Genomic DNA, 22,432 nt, shown 5'->3' on the forward strand with positions numbered 1-22,432 from the left:
AGTTATAAAAACTAACAATATTTTTAAAAATTGAGATGTTTTTGCACAATGTATGATTTTCTGAATAATACACAATTTATAGAAATATAGTCCATGAGAAACAGATTTCAATTAGCACAGAGGAAATAGAGAAAATGGTTAAAGAGGTCCCTCATAAAGCCAGCATGACCCAGTCACTTTCACAGGGAATTCTACCAAATCTGTAAAGATTGGGTAAGCAGAGAAAAAGAAGAAAATTTTCCAAATTACTTTGAAATGAGTATAGTAACCTTGATCCTCAAACATGCCAAAGATTTTTCTGTTGTGAGTATTGATAGAAAATATTAAATAACAGATTACAATGGGATTTTTGAAAGTTAAGCAAAATGATGTCATAGGGTTCATATCAAAACTTCAAGGTAGCTCTATTTCAGGAATATTGCTAGGGCAAAGATCGTGTTATCATCTCTAGATATTAGGTAAATATTAGTCTGCTGTTCCTTTTGTTGATCCATTATTTAAACATTCCTGTGTTTTTATATGTGTAAAGTTGTCTGTTATAAGTACTATCTAGCTGAGTTATGGTTTTTCTATTTTTTTGGCTGGGATTTTGCCTCTTGCTAGTTTTATATATTTACTTTTATTGTAGTCACTTACATACTTGACATTTCCCATTATATCACCTTTTTCACTTGCTCAATTTCTGCTTTACTTTTTGCTTCCATTGGATTAGTTAGATATTTATATGGCTTCCTCACTTCTCCTTTTCCTGGTTTAGTAGTTTTTATATTCTCTCCTTATTCTTTCACTTTGTAACCTGTAATCTACAGCCAGAATAATTGTCTTCAAAGTTTTTCATTGTTTTCAACCTGCAATCTTAGCAGAAAGCTTGAGATGCTTCTACCAGACTCAGAGATGTATTTGCTGGCTTTTTCTTATAGGTATTATGTCCATAGGGAGGCCTCAAACCAATATTTTTCAGCTAAGACTATATTTGCAAACTTTTTGGCTATTTTTTTTTTTTTTTATCTTCTACAGTTCCGGACTCCACGTTGCATCTACCTTCCTTCCAATCTTGGTTGTATTGTATATTACTTTTAGTAACTCCTGATCTTGTTCTCAAATCTATAGTCATTCAAATGATGCTGTTTAATAATTTCTTTGTTTGCCTTTGCATCTTATTTCTCAAAATTTTGGGGATCCATATCATGTTTCTTGAGTTACATTATTCTTTAGGGATTTTTAAAATTAATGATTTGTGAGAAATAAATTTAGTCTCTTTTAAAAAAATCTTTGTTTCACCTTTGCTCTTGAATGTGGTTCATTTGGATATAGAATTCTAGCATTTTTATTATTTTTCTTTAGCACTTTTAACACATTAAAATCTATCATTGCTAAGCAGAGTCTTTTGTAAATATTAATCTTTTTTTTTTAACATCTTTATTGAGGTATAATTGCTTTACAATGGTGTGTTAGTTTCTGCTTTATAACAAAGTGAATCAGTTATACATATACATATGTTCCCATATCTCTTCCCTCTTGCGTCTCCCTCCCTCCCACCCTCCCTATCCCACCCCTCCAGGCTGTCACAAAGCACCGAGCCAATATCCCTGTGCCATGCGGCTGCTTCCCACTAGCTATCTACCTTACTACGTTTATTAGTGTGTATATGTCCATGACTCTCCCTCGCCCCGTCACAGCTCACCCTTCCCCCTCCCCATAACCTCAAGTCCGTTCTCTAGGAGGTCTGCGTCTTTATTCCTGCCTTACCCGTAGGTTCTTCATGACATTTTTTTTTCTTAAATTCCATATATATGTGTTAGCATACGGTATTTGTCTTTTTCTTTCTGACTTACTTCACTGTGTATGACAGACTCTAGGTCTATCCACCTCATTACAAATAGCTCAATTTCGTTTCTTTTTATGGCTGAGTAATATTCCATTGTATATATGTGCCACCTCTTCTTTATCCATTCATCCGATGATGGGCACTTAGGTTGTTTCCATCTCTGGGCTATTGTAAATAGAGCTGCAATGAACATTTTGGTACATGACTCTTTTTGAATTTCGGTTTTCTCAGGGTATATGCCCAGTAGTGGGATTGCTGGGTCATATGGTAGTTCTATTTGTAGTTTTTTAAGGAACCTCCATACTGTTCTCCATAGTGGCTGAACCAATTCACATTCCCACCAGCAGTGCAAGAGGGTTCACTTTTCTCCACACCCTCTCCAGAATTTATTGTTTCTAGATTTTTTGATGATGGCCATTCTGACTGGTGTGAGATGATATCTCATTGTAGTTTTGATTTGCATTTCTCTAATGATTAATGATGTTGAGCATTCTTTCATGTGTTTGTTGGCAGTCTGTATATCTTCTTTGGAGAAATGTCTATTTAGGTCTTCTGCCCATTTTTGGATTGGGTTGTTTGTTTTTTTGTTATTGAGCTGCATGAGCTGCTTGTAAATTTTGGAGATTAATCCTTTATCAGTTGCTTCATTTGCAAATATTTTCTCCCATTCTGAGGGTTGTCTTTTGGTCTTGTTTGTGGTTTCCTTTGCTGTGCAAAAGATTTGAAGTTTCATTAGGTCCCATTTGTTTATTTTTGTTTTTATTTCCATTACTCTAGGAGGTGGGTCAGAAAGAATCTTGCTGTGATTTATGTCATAGAGTGTTCTGCCTATGTTTTCCTCTAAGAGTTTGATAGTTTCTGGCCTTATATTTAGGTCTTTAATCCATTTTGAGCTTATTTTTGTGTATGGTGTTAGGGAGTGATGTAATCTCATACTTTTACATGTACCTGTCCAGTTTTCCCAGCACCACTTATTGAAGAGGCTGTCCTTTCTCCACTGTAAATTCCTGCCACCTTTATCAAAGATAAGGTGTCCATATATGCATGGGTTTATCTCTGGGCTTTCTATCCTGTTCCATTGATCTATCTTTCTGTTTTTGTGCCAGTACCATACCGTCTTGATAACTGTAGCTTTGTAGTATAGTCTGAAGTCAGGGAGCCTGATTCCTCCAGTTCCTTTTTTTGTTCTCAAGATTGCTTTGGCTATTCGGGGTCTTTTGTGTTTCCATACAAATTGCGAAATTTTTTGTTCTAGTTCTGTGAAAAATGCCAATGGTAGTTTGATAGGGATTGCATTGAATCTATAGATTGCTTTGGGTAGTAGAGTCATTTTCACAATGTTGATTCTTCCAATCCAAGAACATGGTATATCTCTCCATCTATTTGTATCATCTTTAATTTCTTTCATCAGTGTCTTATAATTTTCTGCATACAGGTCTTTTGTCTCCTTAGGTAGGTTTATTCCTAGATATTTTATTCTTTTTGTTGCAGTGGTAAATGGGAGTGTTTTCTTGCTTTCACTTTCAGATTTTTCATCATTAGTATATAGGAATGCCAGAGATTTCTGTGCATTAATTTTGTATCCTGCCACTTTACCAAATTCATTGATTAGCTCTAGTAGTTTTCTGGTAGCATCTTTAGGATTCTCTATGTATAGGATCATGTCATCTGCAAACAGTGACAGCTTTACTTCTTCTTTTCCGATTTGGATTCCTTTTATTTCCTTCTCTTCTCTGATTGCTGTGGCTAAAACTTCCAAAACTATGTTGAATAAGAGTGGTGAGAGTGGGCACCCTTGTCTTGTTCCTGATCTTAGTGGAAATGCTTTCAGTTTTTCACCATTGAGGATGATGTTTGCTGTGGGCTTGTCATATATGGCCTTTATTATGTTGAGGAAAGTTCCCTCTATGCCTACTTTCTGCAGGGTTTTTATCATAAATGTGTGTTGAATTTTGTCAAAAGCTTTCTCTGCATCTATTGAGATGATCATATGGTTTTTCTCCTTCAATTTGTTGATATGGTTTATCACATTGATAGATTTGCGTATATTGAAGAATCCTTGCATTCCTGGAATAAACCCCACTTGATCATGGTGTATGATACGTTTAATGTGCTGTTGGATTCTGTTTGCTAGTATTTTGTTGAGGATTTTTGCATCTATGTTCATCAGTGATATTGGTCTGTAGTTTTCTTTCTTTGTGACATCCTTGCCTGGTTTTGGTATCAAGGTGATGGTGGCCTCGTAGAAGGAGTTTGGGAGTATTCCTCCCTCTGCTATATTTTGGAAGAGTTTGAGAAGGATAGGTGTTAGCTCTTCTCTAAATGTTTGATAGAATTCGCCTGTGAAGCCATCTGGTCCTGGGCTTTTCTTTGTTGGAAGATTTTTAATCACAGTTTCAATTTCAGTGCTTGTGATTGGTCTGTTCATATTTTCTATTTCTTCCTGATTCAGTCTTGGCAGGTTGTGCATTTCTAAGAATTTGTCCATTTCTTCCAGATTGTCCATTTTATTGGCATAGAGTTGCTTGTAGTAATCTCTCATGATCTCTTTTATTTCTGCAGTGTCAGTTGTTACCTCTCCATTTTCATTTCTGATTCTATTGATTTGAGTCTTCTCCCTATTTTTCTTGATGAGTCTGGCTAGTGGTTTATCTATTTTGTTTATCTTCTCAAAGAACCAACTTTTAGTTTTATTGATCTTTGCTATCGTTTCTTTCATTTCTTTTTCATTTATTTCTGATCTGATTTTTATGATTTCTTTCCTTCTGCTAGCTTTGGGGTTTTTTTGTTCTTCTTTCTCTAATTGCTTGAGGTGCAAGGTTAGGTTGTTTATTCGAGATGTTTCCTACTTCTTAAGGTGGGCTTGTATTGCTATAAACTTCCCCCTTAGAACTGCTTTTGCTGCATCCCACAGGTTTTGGGTCGTTGTGTCTCCATTGTCATTTGTTTCTAGGTATTATTTGATTTCCTCTTTGATTTCTTCAGTGATCACTTCATTATTAAGTAGTGTGTTGTTTAGCCTCCATGTGTTTGTATTTTTTACAGATCTTTTCCTGTAATTGATATCTAGTCTCATGGCGTTGTGGTCAGAAAAGATACTTGATACAATTTCAATTTTCTTAAATTTACCAAGGCTTGATTTGTGACCCAAGATATGATCTATCCTGGAGAATGTTCCATGAGCACTTGAGAAAAATGTGTATTCTGTTGTTTTTGGATGGAGTGTCCTATAAATATCAATTAAGTCCATCTCGTTTAATGTATCATTTAAAGCTTGTGTTTCCTTATTTATTTTCATTTTGGATGATCTGTCCATGGGTGAAAGTGGGGTGTTTAAGTCCCCTACTATGAATGTGTTACTGTCGATTTCCCCTTTTATGGCCGTTAGTATTTGCCTTATGTATTGAGGTGCTCCTATGTTAGGTGCATAAATATTTACAATTGTTATATCTTCTTCTTGGATCGATCCCTTGATCATTATGTAGTGTCCTTCTTTGTCTCTTTTAATAGTCCTTATTTTAAAGTCTATTTTGTCTGATATGAGAATTGCTACTCCAGCTTTCTTTTGGTTTCCATTTGCATGGAATATCTTTTTCCATCCTCTTACTTTCAGTCTGTATGTGTCTCTAGGTCTGAAGTGGGTCTCTTGTAGACAGCATATATAAGGGTCTTGTTTTTGTATCCATTCAGCTAATCTGTGTCTTTTGGTGGGAGCATTTAGTCCATTTACATTTAAGGTAATTATAGATATGTATGTTCCTATTCCCATTTTCTAAATTGTTTTGGGTTCGTTATTATAGGTCTTTTCCTTCTCTTGTGTTTCTTGCCTAGAGAAGATCCTTTAGCATTTGTTGTAAAGCTGGTTTGGTGGTGCTGAACTCTCTCAGCTTTTGCTTGTCTGTAAAGGTTTTAATTTCTCCATCAAATCTGAATGAGATCCTTGCTGGGTAGAGTAGTCTTGGCTGCAGGTTTTTCTCCTTCATCACTTTCAGTATGTCCTGCCACTCCCTTCTGGCTTGTAAGGTTTCTGCTGAGAGATCAGCTGTTAACCTTATGGGGATTCCCTTATGTGTTATTTGTTGTTTTTCCCTTGCTGCTTTTAATATGCTTTCTTTGTATTTAATTTTTGACAGTTTGATTAATATGTGTCTTGGCGTATTTCTCCTTGTATTTATCCTGTATGGGACTCTCTGTGCTTCCTGGACTTGATTAACTATTTCCTTTTCCATATTAGGGAAGTTTTCAACTATAATCTCTTCAAATATCTTTTCAGTCCCTTTCTTTTTCTCTTCTTCTTCTGGAACCCCTATAATTCGAATGTTGGTGCGTTTAATGTTGTCCCAGAGGTCTCTGAGACTGTCCTCAGTTCTTTTCATTCTTTTTTCTTTATTCTGCTCTGCAGTAGTTATTTCCACTATTTTATCTTCCAGGTCACTTATCCGTTCTTCTGCCTCAGTTATTCTGCTATTGATCCCATCTAGAGTATTTTTAATTTCATTTATTGTGTTGTTCATCGTTGCTTGTTTCATCTTTAGTTCTTCTAGGTCCTTGTTAACTGATTCTTGCATTTTGTCCATTCTATTGTCCATTCTATCTCTAAGATTTCGGATCAACCTTACTATCATTATTCTGAATTCTTTTTCAGGTAGACTGCCTATTTCCTCTTCATTTGTTAGGTCTGGTGCATTTTTATCTTGTTCCTTTATCTGCTGTGTGTTTTTCTGTTTTCTCATTTTGCTTATCTTACTGTGTTTGGGGTCTCCTTTTTGCAGGCTGCAGGTTCGTAGTTCCTCCTGTTTTTGATGTCTGTCTCCAGTGGCTAAGGTTGGTTCAGTGGGTTGTGTAGGCTTCCTGGTGGAGGGGACTAGTGCCTGTGTTGTGGTGGATGAGGCTGGATCTTGTCTCTCTAGTGGGCAGGTTCACGTCTGGTGGTGTGTTTTGGGGTGTCTGTGGCCTTATTATGATTTTAGGCAGCCTCTCTGCTAATGGGTGGGGTTGTGTTCCTGTTTTGCTAGTTGTTTGGCACAGGTTGTCCAGCACTGTGGCTTGCTGGTCGTTGAGTGAAGCTGGGTGCTGGTGTTAAGATGGAGGTCTCTGGGAGATTTTCGCCGTTTGATATTATGTGGAGCTGGGAGGTCTCTTGTGGACCAGTGTCCTGAAGTTGGCTTTCCTACCTCAGAGGCAGAGCCCTGACTCCTGGCTGGAGCACCAAGAGCCTTTCATCCACACGGCTCAGAATAAAAGGGAGAAAAAGTAGAGGGAATTAGTAGAAGTATGAGGAAAGAAAGAAGGAAAGGAGGGAAGGAAGGAGGGAAGGAAGGAAGAAAGAAAGAAAGAAGCAAAGAAGGAAAGAAGGCAAGAAGGAACGAAAGGAGGGAGGGAGGGAGGAAGGAAGGAAGGAAGGAGGGAAAGAAGGAAAAACAGAAAGAAAGAAGATACAGTAAAAATAAAATAAAGTATAATAAAGTTATTGAATTAAAAAATTCTTATTTAGAAAAAAAAGAAAAAAGAAAAAAAAAAAGGGACGGATAAAACCTTAGGACAAATGTTGGAAGCAAAGCTATACAGACAAAATCTTACACAGAAGCGTATACATACACCCTCACTAAAAGAGGTAAAGGGGGAAAAATCATAAATCTTGCTGTCAGAGACCACCTCCTCAATTTGGGATGATTCGTTGTCTAAAGGAGGGAAGGAAGGAAGGAAAGAAAGAAAGACAGGACGAAGGTAAAGTATAATAACGTTCTTAAAATTAAAATTGATTATTAAGAAAAAAATTTTAAGAAAAAACCATGGACGGATAGAACCCTAGGACAAATGGTGGAAGCAAGACTATACAGACAAGATCTCACACAGAAGCATACACATACACATTCACAAAAAGAGGAAAAGGGAAAAAATCATAGATCTTTCTCCTAAAGTCCACCTCCTTAATTTGGGATGATTGGCTGTCTATTCATGTATTCCACAGATGCAGGGTACATCAAGTTGATTGTGGAGCTTTAATCCGCTGCTTCTGAGGCTGCTGGAGAGATTTCCCTTTCTCTTCTTTGTTCTCACAGCTCACAGGGGCTCAGCTTTGGATTTGGCCCTGCCTCTGCGTGTAGGTCGCTGGAGGGCGTCTGTTTTTTGCTCAGACAGGACAGGGTTAAAGGAGCCGCTGATTGGGGGTTCTGGCGTACTGAGGCCGGCGGGGAGGGAGGGGCATGGAATGCAGGGCGGGCCTGCGGCGGCAAAGTCCGGCTTGACCCTGCACCAGCCCGAGGCCCGCCGTGCGCTCTCCCGGGGAAGTCGTCCCCGGATCCCGGGACCCCGGCAGTGGCGGGCTGCACAGGCTCCGCGGAAGAGGTGCGTGGAGAGCGACCTGCGCTCGCACACAGGTCCCTTGGTGGCGGCAGCAGCAGCCCCAACGTCTCCCGCCCGCCTCTGTGGTCTGCGCCTCCAGCCGCGGCTTGCGCCCGTCTCTGGGGTCCGCGCCCTCAGCCGCGGCTCGCGCCCGTCTCTGGGGTCCCGCCCTCAGCCGCGGCTCGCGCCCGTCTCTGGGATCCGCGCTTTCAGCCGCGGCTCGCGCCCGTCTCTGGATTCCGCGCTTTCAGCCGCGGCTCGCGCCCGTCTCTGGGGTTCGCGCTTTTAGCCGCGGCTCGCGCCCGTCTCTGGAGTTCCTTTAAGCAGCGCTCTTAAACCCCTCTCCTCACGCACCAGGAAACAAAGATGGAAGGAAAAGTCTCTTGCCTCTTCGGCAGGTGCAGACTTTTCCCCGGACTCCCTCCCGGCTAGCTGTGGTGCACTAACCCCTTCAGGCTATGTTCAAGCCGCCAACCCCAGTCCTCTCCCTGCGCTCCGTCTGAAACCGAAACCCGAGCCTCAGAGCCTCAGCTCGCAGCCCCGCCTGCCCCGGCGGGGGAGCAGACAAGCCTCTCGGGCTGGTGAGTGCCTGTCGGCACCGATCCTCTGTGCGGGAATCTCCCCGCTTTGCCCTCCTCACCCGTTGCTGTGCACTCCTCCGCGGCTTCGAAGCTCCCCCCTCCGCCTCCCGCAGTCTCCGCCCGCGAAGGGGCTTCCTAGTGTGTGGAAACTTTTCCTCCTTCACAGCTCCCTCCCACTGGTGCAGGTGCCGTCCCTATCCTTTTGTCTCTGTTTATTCTTTTTTTCTTTTGCCCTACCCAGGTACGTGGGGAGTTTCTTGCCTTTTGGGAGGTCTGAGGTCTTCTGCCAGCATTCAGTAGGTGTTCTGTAGGAGTTGTTCCACGTGTAGATGTATTTCTGGTGTTATCTGTGGGGAGGAAGGTGATCTCCGCGTCTTACTCTTCCACCATCTTCCCCCGATCCCGTAAATATTATTCTTATTCTTCTGAGGGTAATATTTATTTTCTCTTTCTGATTGTATTGATTATTTCTTGGGGTTTGATGCTAAGAACTTTTACTGTATTGTGTCTAGGTATTGATAAGCTTGCTCTTTATTCTACTGGAGATTTAGTATGAGAAATTGTCTTCAACTTTGGGAAGTTGTTTGCCATTAACAATTACTAACTAAAGTATTTCTGCCCCCTCTTTTTTCAGTTTATTTCCTAATAGATATCCAGTGTCCCTCTTTCCCACTCTATTTCCTTTTCTATTAATATCTTTTTCATATTTAATAAGTCATTATTTCTCTGCAGTTTATTTGTATGATATATACATACTTAAATTATACTTTGCCAGATTTATCTAACTTTTTATAAAAACAAGAACAAAAAATTTCATTCCTTTTTTTTTTTTTTTTAGTTTCTATGATTATACTAATTTGTTAAGGCTGTCATAATGAAGTACCAAAAACTTAGTGGTTTAAAAACCAGGAATTTATTGTCTCACCGTTCTGGAGGCTGGAAGTCTGTGGCTGAAGTGTCTGCAGAGCCATGTTCCCTGGAGAAATTTCTGTTCCAGTCTCTCTCCTGGCTCCTCAGACTTCTTTTGGCTTGTGACAGCATCACTCTAGGCTTTACATGGTGTAGTCCCTGTGTGTGTGGCTCTGTTTCCAAATTCCCCTTTTTTATAAGGACACCAGACATACTGGGTTAGGATCCCACCCTACTCCAGTGTTGCCTCGTCTTAACTGATTACATTGGCAATGATCCTATTTTCAAATAAGGCCCTATTCTGAGGTACTGGAAATTATGGCTTCAATATAGGAATTTGGGGGACATAATTCAACCTGTAACAATGACCATGGGTGTGTGTGTGCATGTGTGTGTGTGCTGCCATAAAAGAAGCTTTATTTTTATTCTCTGGATTTAAATTCCACCTTCATTTTTAGAGTCTGGAGATAACTTTATTTTTGAGTTCAGGTATGTCCTTTTAATACTATGTTTCATCAAGGTGTTCCACATATCTGTGATAGAAGCACAGCAGGGAAAATGGATTGGTTTCCCTCAACATCATATTAGTCCTAGACAATACCTAACAGTATGTTTCTTGATTATTAATTTCTAGTTCTTTTGTTTTTACATTGAAAAAATTTGACTTTTGATATTTGTTTTTTATAAATTCATTTAGGTCAGTGATTCTCCAAATGGCTATATTCTCCCTACAGTAAAATTTGTAAAATTATTTTATATTCTAGTGTCCCAGTGACTGAAAGGTGCAAATGCATTTAGTGGGCATAGATATGGGGTTCTAGGTGACACATGATGCTAAAGTCTTGCCCATGATGAATTTACATGCATCCCACATGACTATAAAATAGCTAACAGACATTCATATAGGTGAAAAATTGCCATTTATTATCTGATCCTAGACTAAGTATCCATTTAGATATCAATAAATTATATTTTGATATTTATTATCTACTGAATTGCTCAGGTATGCATATACATTGATTACTGGAGAATTATATTTTTGTTTGGAACGTTTCCAAGAATTTACTAATTTAGAAAATTATGTCAGGTACATATTTGAGCCACTAACTCAACACACCTGTATTGGTCATCATTTTTTGTTGTAACATTTGTGATCGTTCTATGTGTATGTATCAGTATACTTTAAAACTTCTTTCATATAATCAAAGTTAAGCATTGACATTCAATTGAATAATTTATTTTTATATCTTTGTGCACAGTTCCTACTTTGCCAAAACATTTTTTTAAATGAAGCAAGTTAACTGTCAAGATTAAATAAATATTTTGCCAACATGTACTGATAAATTTGGGAAAGGTATATCTTATTTCTGACATGCAGAGGAAAACGATGGAATATTATCTTTAAAATGTTTAAATGCCTTCTGATTAGCAGGACAAAAGCTTCAATTTTAGGTAAGAAATAGCAAGAAGTAATAACTCTGATAAGCCATGGAATATTGAAGGAAAATTAATCTTACTAAGTGTGAGAGGGGTTATTAATAAGCTGATAAAAAAATCCAAGTGAAGTAGTATCTTTTATCCAACTGAGCAGTGATACTGTTTTAAAAAGAATCAATGAGATGTCAAAACATTTCAGAAATAACTGTAACAGATTAACATCCAAGAAATTTTTATTACAAGTCACTGAAATCATCCTGTATGACAAATGAAATTTAACTAGTACCATATATAAGTTACTTAAGGAATGAAGAAAGTCATGGATGAAATGTTATTTTAACACAATTATTTATGATGAATACAAAGTGGTTACCAGTATACACAGACCTTAAAAAATATTCCATGAGAAAAAAGTTCCTTTTAACAATGTCATTGCTTCTATAACAGAGGGAACAACAGTTATAATTGGTCCAAAACCTGAGTTTACAGCACTTTTAGAGATTGCATCAAGTATTTTGTTAATTATTTCATTATTACTGACAACATTTATTTATTAAAAATCTTAGTAAAATACCTGACAAATCATAGAATATTGATATGAATACCTTCAATTAATTTAACATCAGTCTTTTGAATGACAGATTATTTCATAAACTGCAACAATGATGAGGAAGAATTTTAACATCTTACTTATATAGAAGGAAGATGGGACCCTATATGAAATTATTTAAAGATATAATGTTTATTATATTAGAATATTAATGACTTTTTGTCATAATAAAAAATTAACGATAAGATCTCATCCAGTTGGAATGTAGAATGATGTTAATGACCATCATGCCTAATGAAATGGGAAAAAAGATAATAGATAAAATAAAATCATATTTTACTATGAAGTTATTGAATAGAGGTGGGTGCAAGAAAGGTTTGGTTGAAAAAATTAGAGAAGTACAAATCTTTCATGTGTGAACAGGCAGCCACGGCACCTTCTGGTTATTGGGCAGGCAGAAGAGTGGGCCTGTCATAGACGAGTCTGGGAACCCTGCAGGGCTGAGAAGAAACATGTCAATTTTAGCATCCTTTGCAATCTAAATAGGCTGATAATTTACAAAATCATCAAGTTTTGGTTCTATTTTATCAGCTCCTTCCTCAGTCTTTCTCTTTCCTCTCACATTTCACCATGAGCAGGAAGGAGAAACCATGCTGCATCTTCAACACTTGGCTTGGAAACCTCCTCAGTTAAACATCCACATTTATCTCTGACAAGTTCAGCTTTCCACCCAACCAGAGAACACAATTCAGCTGATTCTCTGCCACTTCGCAACAAGGGTCGCCTCTTCTCCAGTTTCCAATAACATATTCCTCATTTCCTTCCGAGACCTTAAAAGAAGCAATTGTATTAATGCTCATATTTCTACCAACATGGTGTTCAGAACAATGTATTTACTCTTTAAGAAAATAGAAGCTTTCTCTGTTGTGTTTTTACTTCTAACTGAGCCCTCCCTATAATCACCTTTAATGTTCAAATTTCTACCAGCCATATCTTCAGGATGCTCTAGGCTTTTTCTTTCATCCACCTCATCATTCTTCCAGTTTCTACTTCTAATTACTTCCAAAGTTCTTCTACATTTTTAGGATTTTGTACAGCGGCACCTTTCTTCCCAGTATCAAAATCTGTATGAATTTCCTGGGACCGCCATAACAAATTCTTTCACAGTTCTGGACCAGAAGTCCAAAGTCAAGTTGTTAACAAGGTTGGTTCCTTCTGGAAGTTCTCAGGGAGAATCGTCCCATGCCTTTTGGTGGCTGAGGCTAGCCTTGGCTTTCCTTGGCTTTTGGCAGCTCTCTAATCTCTTCTTCCATTTTCACCTGGCTTTTTTCCTCTGCGTGTTTTTATGTCTCAAATCTGTAATTTTTAAGGATACATGTCATTAGATTTGACTCACTCTTAACTTAGTTACATTTACAAAGACCCTATTTCCAAATATAGTTAAAAGGCAGGTACCAGTGGTTAGGACATGGGTATATGATTTTAGAGCCAATATTCAATCCATTACATATATATATGTGTCTGTGTGTGCTTATGTGTGTGTATGTGTGTTTGTAGTTTTTTAGAAATTCTCTCTCCCTCGCTCTCTCTGCTGTAACTACTTCAGTTGAGTAGCACAAAAACAAAGGCTCTGCTACAGAGTATCAAGACTACTTGATCTTTGGAGATTTGGTAGAAATTCCCTGTGAAATCATTTTTAGTGTTTTAGCAAAATTTTCTATATCACCCATAGAATTTATTTATTTAAGTATTTTGTGTCATATAGGCTAATTGTCTTAGTCTGTATTTCTCTAGGAAATTATCCATTTGATTGTGATGTGCAAGTTTGTGTATATAGAGGTATTCAAAATAACTTAAGATTTAAGAAAAATTTTCTTCCATATCAATGGTTAATTATACTTGTTTATTTCTTATTTTGTATTTTTATGCTTTAGTAATTTTTTTTTTAAATTAAGCAATTTAGCTAGTGGCTTATATATTTTGTAACATTTTTCACAAACCAGAATTTTGATTTATTCATTAGGACTACTCTTTTTATTCTTTGTTACTTTAATTCATTCTTTTATTATTTCCCCTCTTGTGCCATCTTTAGGTTTACTTTGGTGTTCCTTTTCTAGGTTTGCAAGCTGGGACCTTAATTCATTTATATGCATTCCTTAATTTTTACTTATAAAAGTGTATAGTGGTATCAAATTTCCTGAGATCAATGCTTTTAATAAATTCTATAGATTCTGATATATTAATTTTCCATTATCATTTTTGTTAGAAATTCAATCATTTTAACTTGTATATCTCCTTTAATACACGCTTTGTTCAACAGAAGGTGACAATTGATATTTTAAAGCAAAATATTATAAACATGTATTACGGGGCATATTAAATATTTGGAAGTAAACCATATAAGAATAGTAGCACAAAGAACGGGAGGGGATATAAATGGAATTTAATATTGCAAGGTTTTCACATTATACATGGTCATATAAAATTAATTTAAGGCAGATTGTGATAATTTAAGGGTGTGTATTCCAATTTCTAGAGCACTTACTTTAAAACGCATCAAAAAACCCCAAAGGGGCTTTCCTGGTGGCGCAGTAGTTGAGAGTCCGCCTTCCGATGCAGGGGACACGGGTTCGTGCCCGGTCCGGGAAGATCTCACATGCCGCGGAGCGGCTGGGCCCGTGAGCAATGGCCGCTGAGCCTGCACGTCTGGAGCCTGTGCTCTGCAACGGGAGGGGCCACAACAGTGAGAGACCCACGTACAGAAAAAAAAAAACAAAACAACAACAAAAAAAAACCCAAAGAAGTACAGCTAAAAAATAGTAAAGTGTGTAAAAAAAGAATGCTAAAAATAAGCACTTTGTTGACTAAAAGTAGGCAGTAAAGAAGGAGAAAATAAATAAAAGATGGAACAAATTAAAAATAAACTGCAAGATGGTAAAGTTAAATTCAACCACATACATAATTGCACTAAATAAAATTGGACAAAGCATTCCATTTAAGAGACAGAGATTGTCAATCTTGATTATTCTTTTTAAGAAGAAAGACTCAAGTAATTCCATTTGAAAGAGAGACACTTGAAATATAACAACACAGATTGAAAGTGAAAGTTAAATGATTACATATATCCTGCAAACTTCAAGTGTAAGAAAGCTGGTGTGGCAATATCAAAAATGAGGACTTCAAGGTAAAGAGGGGAATTTCATAAAGATAAAAGGACTGGTTTATCAAAAAGACACACTAATTCTAAATGAGTATGTAATTAGGAGCATATTTCAAATTAAATGAAGACAGATCACATTCTTTTCAAATTCTTTACATGGAAACTAAATTACTTATTATGACATTTCTTAGTTACATATTCGGTTGAAAAAGATTTTGGTGCAGTTGTGCAGTTAATGCAGAAACAATAAAATCCAATTTGAGAATCATTGTAAGATCTTTAGACTTAACATCATTGAGTTAACATCAATGAATACAAGAATCTCAATAATTTTATTAATAACTCTTAAATCAAAATCATGTTATTTCTAACATATATATTTTTATATTTGTTGAAGCAGAATGAAAAAAATCTATGTTTTGAAAATTGAATATTACTATTTTTTATTTATCTTAGGGTTACCTGCTGTTCTTCAGGCTTACTCAGATATTACCCACTAAAGTTAAATATTAAATTGTATACTATCTCTTCTCTATCACCTATTTAAAATATTATCTTCAAGATCAAATATATCTGTCTATATGTGACAGGTCAATTCCTGTCATATTTTGTTACAATCATCTCCTACAACGTGGTAAAGAAATTTATGTTGATATTACACTTCAAATATGGTCCAGGTGATATGCAAGTACATCTCTTTACTTTCCTTTAAGAGTAAATTATTGCTGCTTGTTTTCCTTCCTTAAATTAGGGTTATTTACCTCTTACCATACATAAAAATAAATAGCTTATTTTTATTTATTCTTACACTGATTTTTATTCGTGTCTAATTTAAAATCTGCATTTGCTCCTTCATTTCTCTTTAAATTTTGCAGAAAATGGGGTATAGTCATTTTACTTCTCTTAAATTGAAACTTACTCATTATAAATAGATACAAGACTTTTTTTTTTAATTAATTAATTAATTTATTTATTTGTCTGTGTTGGGTCTTCATTTCTGTGCGAGGGCTTTCTCTAGTTGCGGCGAGTGGGGGCCATTCTTCATCACGGTGCACGGACCTCTCACTGTTGCAGCCTCTCTTGTTGCAGAGCACAGGCTCCAGACGCACAGGCTCAGTAGTTGTGGCTCACGCGCCCAGTTGCTCCGTGGCATGTGGGATCTTCCCAGACCAGGGCTCGAACCCGTGTCTCCTGCATTGGCAGGCAGATTCTCAACCACTGTGCCACCAGGGAAGCCCTTCAACAGTGATTTTAATAATTTTTTTTCAAAATTGTTTTTCAAATATAAATAGATTTTTTGATATGAAAGTTAAGACTTCTATCGGTATGTTTATTTTTCTAAGCAGCTACTGCTGTTAGAATGCTGTTTGTTTTCCCATGTTTTCACTTATACAGCAAATCTGCCTGCTCTACAATTTGTCTATCAATCCTGTTGCATTTTCTGGGAAGAAAAAAGTATAATTTTAAAACAAGGAAAAATTAGCTTTTTTTTTTCTTGTTTCATTAATTGGCTTGGAGAAGACACTATTCTTGACCAAACTTCAGTCAGGATGTTCTTGACAAGGTCTTGACCTTGGCCACATCCTAGACAGATCTGCATGGCCCAGTTTTAGCAAGAATCCTGGTGTCAGTTGAGAGAGACCCTCCCCCACCCTTGTTGTGTGATCACTCTTGCTATCTACTCAAATTCCTCAATCTCCAGTCTTGATACCTGGTGATGCTGGCCTGCCCTCAGAAAGAATCCAGCTGCAAGAATCCCCCCACCCTTGATATCATCTCTTAGTAATGTTCATCCAGTGAGCCCCTCCCTTCAACCCCAAAACTTCTCCCTGGCTGGTAAACCCCAGATGTCTTTACTGTATTCAAAACTGAGCCCCAGTTCTATAAGGAGGTCTCTTTTCTCCCTATTCTAATAGTTTCTAAATAACATTTATTTTTAGTAGTTTAACTAGAGTCTGGCTCTTGTTCTATTTGACAATGGAATAATAAGCGCTATAATGGTTATGATTTATTTCCACCTGAGTTTCATTGGCATACTTCTAAAATAAAATACTGAGTGTGAAATTTACTATAGGATTTATTAAAAAGATGTTTATTTTAAAGTTGTTTTTGTCTGCTCAGAATGTTTTATCACTAGTATGTATTAAATGTGTCAGAATTTTTAAAATTAATGTTTGTTAATTATATTTTTTTACATATTTTCTTGCATCCTTCTGATTATGGTCTTTTTCTACATAAATTCATTAATGTGGTGATTTACATTAATAGATTTATAATGTTGACGTATTTTTGCACACCTGGAACAAAATTTGCCTAGTAATGGTTTTTGGCTAGCCTTAATTTGCTATCTTAAAAATTTTGCATCTATGCTCATATATTACTATATTGGGCCATAACTTTCTATTTTTTTCCTTACTTGTCTTATTTTGCTATAAAAGTTACACTACACTTATACAATGAAATGGATAGTTTTATTGCCTTTCATATTCTTTGAATCATTTTGCAATTAGTAGGGATTATTTCTTCCTTGAGGTTGGTAGAACTTGTTGGTAAAACTTTCTGTAACTAAATCCTTTGGTTAAAGAATAAAGGTGACTCATAATTTAATTTCTTCATTTTGTTGTTTTACTTAGCCTTTCTATGCATTTTAAAATATGTATTTGTAATGTATAACTTTTCTAAACTCATTCCTTTCATAATAAATTCAAAATAAGATGTTGCATAATTTGTTCAAAGTAGTCTTTAAAATTAAAAAATATTCTAGCTATGGTCATGCCCCATTTATTTTTTAAATTTCTTTCTTTCTTTTTAAAATTTAATTAATTAATTAATTAATTTTTGTCATGTTGGGTGTTCATTGCTGCATGCGGGCTTTCTCTAGTTGCAGCGACTGGGGGCTACTCTTCATTGCGGTGCATGGGCTTCTCATTGCGGTGGCTTCTCTTGTTGTGGAGCACAGGCTCTAGGTGCATGGGCTTCAGTAGTTGTGTCACGTGGGCTCACTAGATGTGGCTCTCAGGCTGTAGAGCGTAGGCTCAGTAGTTATGGCGCATGGGCTTAGTTGCTCTGCGGCAGGTCATGCCCCATTTTTATTTCTCATAGTGTTTATTTAGGTGTCTCTATTCTTAATGAATGATCATTGTCTGCAGTGTGTCCTCCAGATGAATTTTGCTGCTGCTGCTGTTGTTGCTGTTGTTGTATTTTCTATTGTCCTTAATACTAGCTGTTGGTTTGTAGATGGTGGGGGACATTGCTGCTGGCTACTTTGTATCCACCCCTTTTCAGCATTTCCAAAAGAGCTCCAAGTTGTTCAGTTATCTATGCCTTTCCATAGCACAGGACTCAGAGATCCTGACCCTACCTCATTACAGGGACAGACCTCATGAGGTTAGGGGCAATTCTATCTTCCTAGATAGTAATTAGTTCTCAAAAGAGTATGTGAACACAGTTTGCCCAATGTGATACCAACTGATCCTTGCAAAGGGATTTGAGAACATTCTTTTTAATTTTTTTCTTAGGTGAGTTATTGGAAGCTATTTTTTGCTTCTTCTGGGATGTGTCCTGCGTGAATGTGAGGCCTGAGAATGCTGTGATATCTAATTGCTTGTCTGAAGATAAAGCCAAAACATGGGTAAGTAGAACAAAGAGAACTGGAGATAAATGGACCTGAAGTCACTGGAAGAAGCAGCCTTGAGTCCCATTCTGACTCTTTTTCATGTGTGAGTATGATGATCAATTCTGTCTCAACTTGGCTAGACTACAGTGACCAGTTGTTTGGTCAAACATTAGTCTAGACATTGCTGTAAAGGTAGTGTTTAGACATGGTTAACATTTAAAATCAGTTGACTTTAAGTGAAGCAGATTGTCTTCCATAATTTGGGTGGACCTCATTCAATTAGTCGAAGGCTTTAAGAGCAAAGATTGAGGTTTCTGAGAGAAGAAACAATTCTGCTTCCAGACTGTGACATAGAAATTCTGCCTCAGTTTCCAGCCTTTGGACTCAGGACTGAAACATCAGTTCTTAACTATCTCTAGCCTACCAGCTTGCCCTAGAGATTTCAGACTTGCCACCAGCCCCCACAATTGTGTGAGCCAATTCCTTAAAATAAAAATCAATCTCTCTATCTATGTGTATAATATGTATATAATTTAATTTTTTCATTACCTCTATAGTTCTTTTTCTTCTTTTGTTAATTTCTCCTTTTACCTTTATTATTATTACTCATTATTACCTTTATTTTGATTTTTTCCTCTTTTGGGGTTTCTTGAACTAAACTTATTTAATTTTAATTATCTTTGTCTTCAGTTTTATCATAAAGTATTTTATATCATTATATTGCTTAGAATCTTGCCAAAAACTTCAGCTGAATAAATAAATTTTGGCATTAATGTTGAATTTAAAGGATATTTTTACACTGAGGCTATTAGAGGCTTAGGTCTTTGGCTTCAATAAAGATTTTTTAACCAGTACTGAAATTTAAAAACAACATATAAGAGAGCACTTTCAGAATGATGGGGTTAGAACCTGCCCCAAATTTATTCCTCCATAAAAGCAATGAAAACACTGGTAAAAATTTTCAAAAACAAGTCTTACTGAATTCTGAAAATTGTGAAAGCTTGCAATAATCTGAGTAGTGTTTACTCAAGAAAAGTAGCTGGATCTCCATAAGCCTGAACTTTGTGGCCTATTAAATTGCCCCTTTCCCCTTCTGCTGTCTCTAGCTCCAAGGAAGCTCTAAAAACTAACAGTCTTATAATGATGGTGGCCATGAAAACCAGCAACCAAGCATCTACTGGAGAGAGAAGAATGGATTTGGTGCTTTTTCAACAACCCCAATAATTGCTATTATTGTACTTGTCTGGCAGTTCCCCGAAAACTCCACACACAGGGCTTGTTTTTACGGCAAGTGACTCAGAGTTTGCTTAATCCCTTTTTCCTGGAATGTTTGTTAGGAAAAATCAGTGTCAACTGGTTTAACACTGCATCTGCCTTGGCAGTAATGTAGCTCAGGCTAACGAGAAACTGATTGGAAGACTTAAAAGGAAAATCAATACATGAGATAACCATAAAGAGCTTTGAAAAGCTCTAACACATTTCTGGGAATCTAGAGGCTCACATTCCTGTGCAGGGCCAATGCATGTTGAATAAAGGTCTGAGAAGGTTCTAACCGCTCTCCTCTGGCTGATTTGAGGCTTGTGTCAAGTAGGAAATGGAAAATAAGGCAGGATGCAAACTGCCCACCAGAGCATTGATGGCATGCCCCATAACACACACACCCTCATCAAGGGTTGGGACTCTTACTGTTTTAAGAAAATCAATATCCAGTCATGAGCTGACCACTGACCTAACTGAACAGAGATTTCAGTGGCCCCACATGACAAAGAATACAAACTTTGCCAAATTAGTATTGGAAAGTCACTAAAAACAAACAGAAAACAAACAAACAAACAAAGAACAAAAAATAACAATGATAAACTCTGGGTAGGGAGGGATCTGATTTCCAGAGTTGCCACATTATATTACTAGAAGTGTCCAGTATTCAAGAAAAAGAAAAAAAAAAATGAAATAGGAAAGTATGGCCAATACCCAGGGAAAAAATGAGTCAATGGAAACTGTCCTTAAGTAACCCAGACATTGACCTGACTAGACAAAATTTTAGATTAGCTATTTTAAACTAACTAATGGAATGCATAACTAAAGGAAAGTATCTGAACAATGTCACAACAAATAGAGAATATCAATACAGAGATACAAATTATAAAAATAAACCAAATAGATATTCTGGAGTTAAAAAGTACAATAAATGAAATAAATGCTTAACACAATGAGTCAACAGGAGACTTGAATTCAGAAGATTTAGTGAACTTGAAAATAAGTTATTATTATCCAGTCTGAGGATAAAAAAGAAAAAAAAATGAAGAAAAATCAAAAAGTCTCAGAAATCTGTGAGATACCATTGAACATACCCATGTACAAAGTCTGGGAGTTCCAGAAGAAGAGGAGATAGAGAAAGAATACTTGAGAAAGTAGTGACCAAACTTTCCAAATATGGTGAAAACTGTTAGTCTACACATACAGAAATGCTAAAAAAAAAAACCCTCCAGATAGAACAAATTCAAAGATATTCACACCTAAACACATAATCAAACTGTAAAAACCCAAGATCAAATAGAGAATCTTGTAAGTGACAAGAGAGACAAGAATCATCATATAGAAGGGATCTTCAATAAGATTAACATCTGCTTTCTCATAAGAAAATATAGAAAGCAGAAACAATTGGATGGCATATTTAAAGTGCAGGAGGAAAATGATCATCAACCACACATTCAATATGCAGCAAAATCTTGCTTAAAAAGTGAAGCAGAAATTAAGATGTTCTCTGATTAAAAAAATAACAATAACTGAGAGAATTTGTCTCTAGCAAACTGGGTGTCAAGAAATAATAAAGGGAGTCTTTCAAGTTGAAATGAAAAGACACTAGACAGTAATTCAAGCCCTTATCAAGAAATAATAGTTTTTCTGATCAAGATAGTGGAGTAGGAAGACCCTCAGCTTACCTCCCCTACAAACACAGAAACTACAACTACATATAGAGCACCCTCTCTGAGAAGAGCCTGAAGACCAGCAGAACGGCTCTTCTACAACCCAGGGTGTGAAAAAAAAAGCCACACCCAGACTGGTTTGAGGGGAAGAGAAGCAATCTAGCTGAGACTCACACCCAGGGTGGGTGACATAAAAGAGGAGGAAGAGATCACAAACTCGGGAATACTCCCTAAGGAGCAAGTAGTCAGAGCCCTATGTTGGGCACTCCAGCCCTGGGGACTGGCACCAGGAAGATGATCCAGTGGGATTGCTGGAGGTCTGTAGGAAGCTAAGGCTCTGCTGTTAAAGGTCATGCACACAGACCTGCTCACTCCTGGTCCCAGCACAGAGACAGCAGATTGAAAAGTGTTTTATACTCTGGCTGGACTCTGAAGACCATCCCAGGGAGCCTCTCAGCCTGCAGTGGGCTCCTGCTCCAACCCTTCCAGCTCCAGCCCTGCTTCTCATCAAGGTGGTGGCTGCCATCACACTGCAGGAGAAGCCATGTCTTATGTCATATTATGGCTCCAGACCCTCCAATGCTGACCATATCCCTCATCAACATCACGATCACCAGCATGGCCTGGGAGAAGCCTTGGTTTACACCAGAATTCAGCCATAGCCCACTTATCACCATCTACCCCCACCAAGGCAGAGGTCACCAGCACACCCTGGAAGAAGCCCAGCCTCCACCAGTCTCCACCTCCAGCATCCCCAGCTCTAGTCCATGTGTGCCAAGGCAACAGCCCTGGCATGCCCCCAAAAAAGCCATGACCTGTGCTCACTTCAGATCCAGCTCTCCCAACAAGGCCACTGGGCACAGGCAGAGGCATAGAAATGCTCCCATATATGGACATACCTTCAAGACTGGGATAGGTAACTGCTTTATTTAATTTCATACAGACAAACCAAGAAAATCAAACAAAATGAGAAGGCAGAGAAATATGCCCCAAATGAGAGAACAAGATAAAACTCCAGAAAAAAAGCTGTAATGAAATAGAGGTAAGTAATTTACCTGATAAAGAGTTCAAAGCAATTG

This window comes from Aethalodelphis obliquidens, unplaced genomic scaffold (assembly GCF_003676395.1).
Source record: "Aethalodelphis obliquidens isolate GAN/ISIS:26980383/991018 unplaced genomic scaffold, ASM367639v1 scaffold27, whole genome shotgun sequence".
NCBI lineage: Eukaryota > Metazoa > Chordata > Mammalia > Artiodactyla > Delphinidae > Aethalodelphis > Aethalodelphis obliquidens.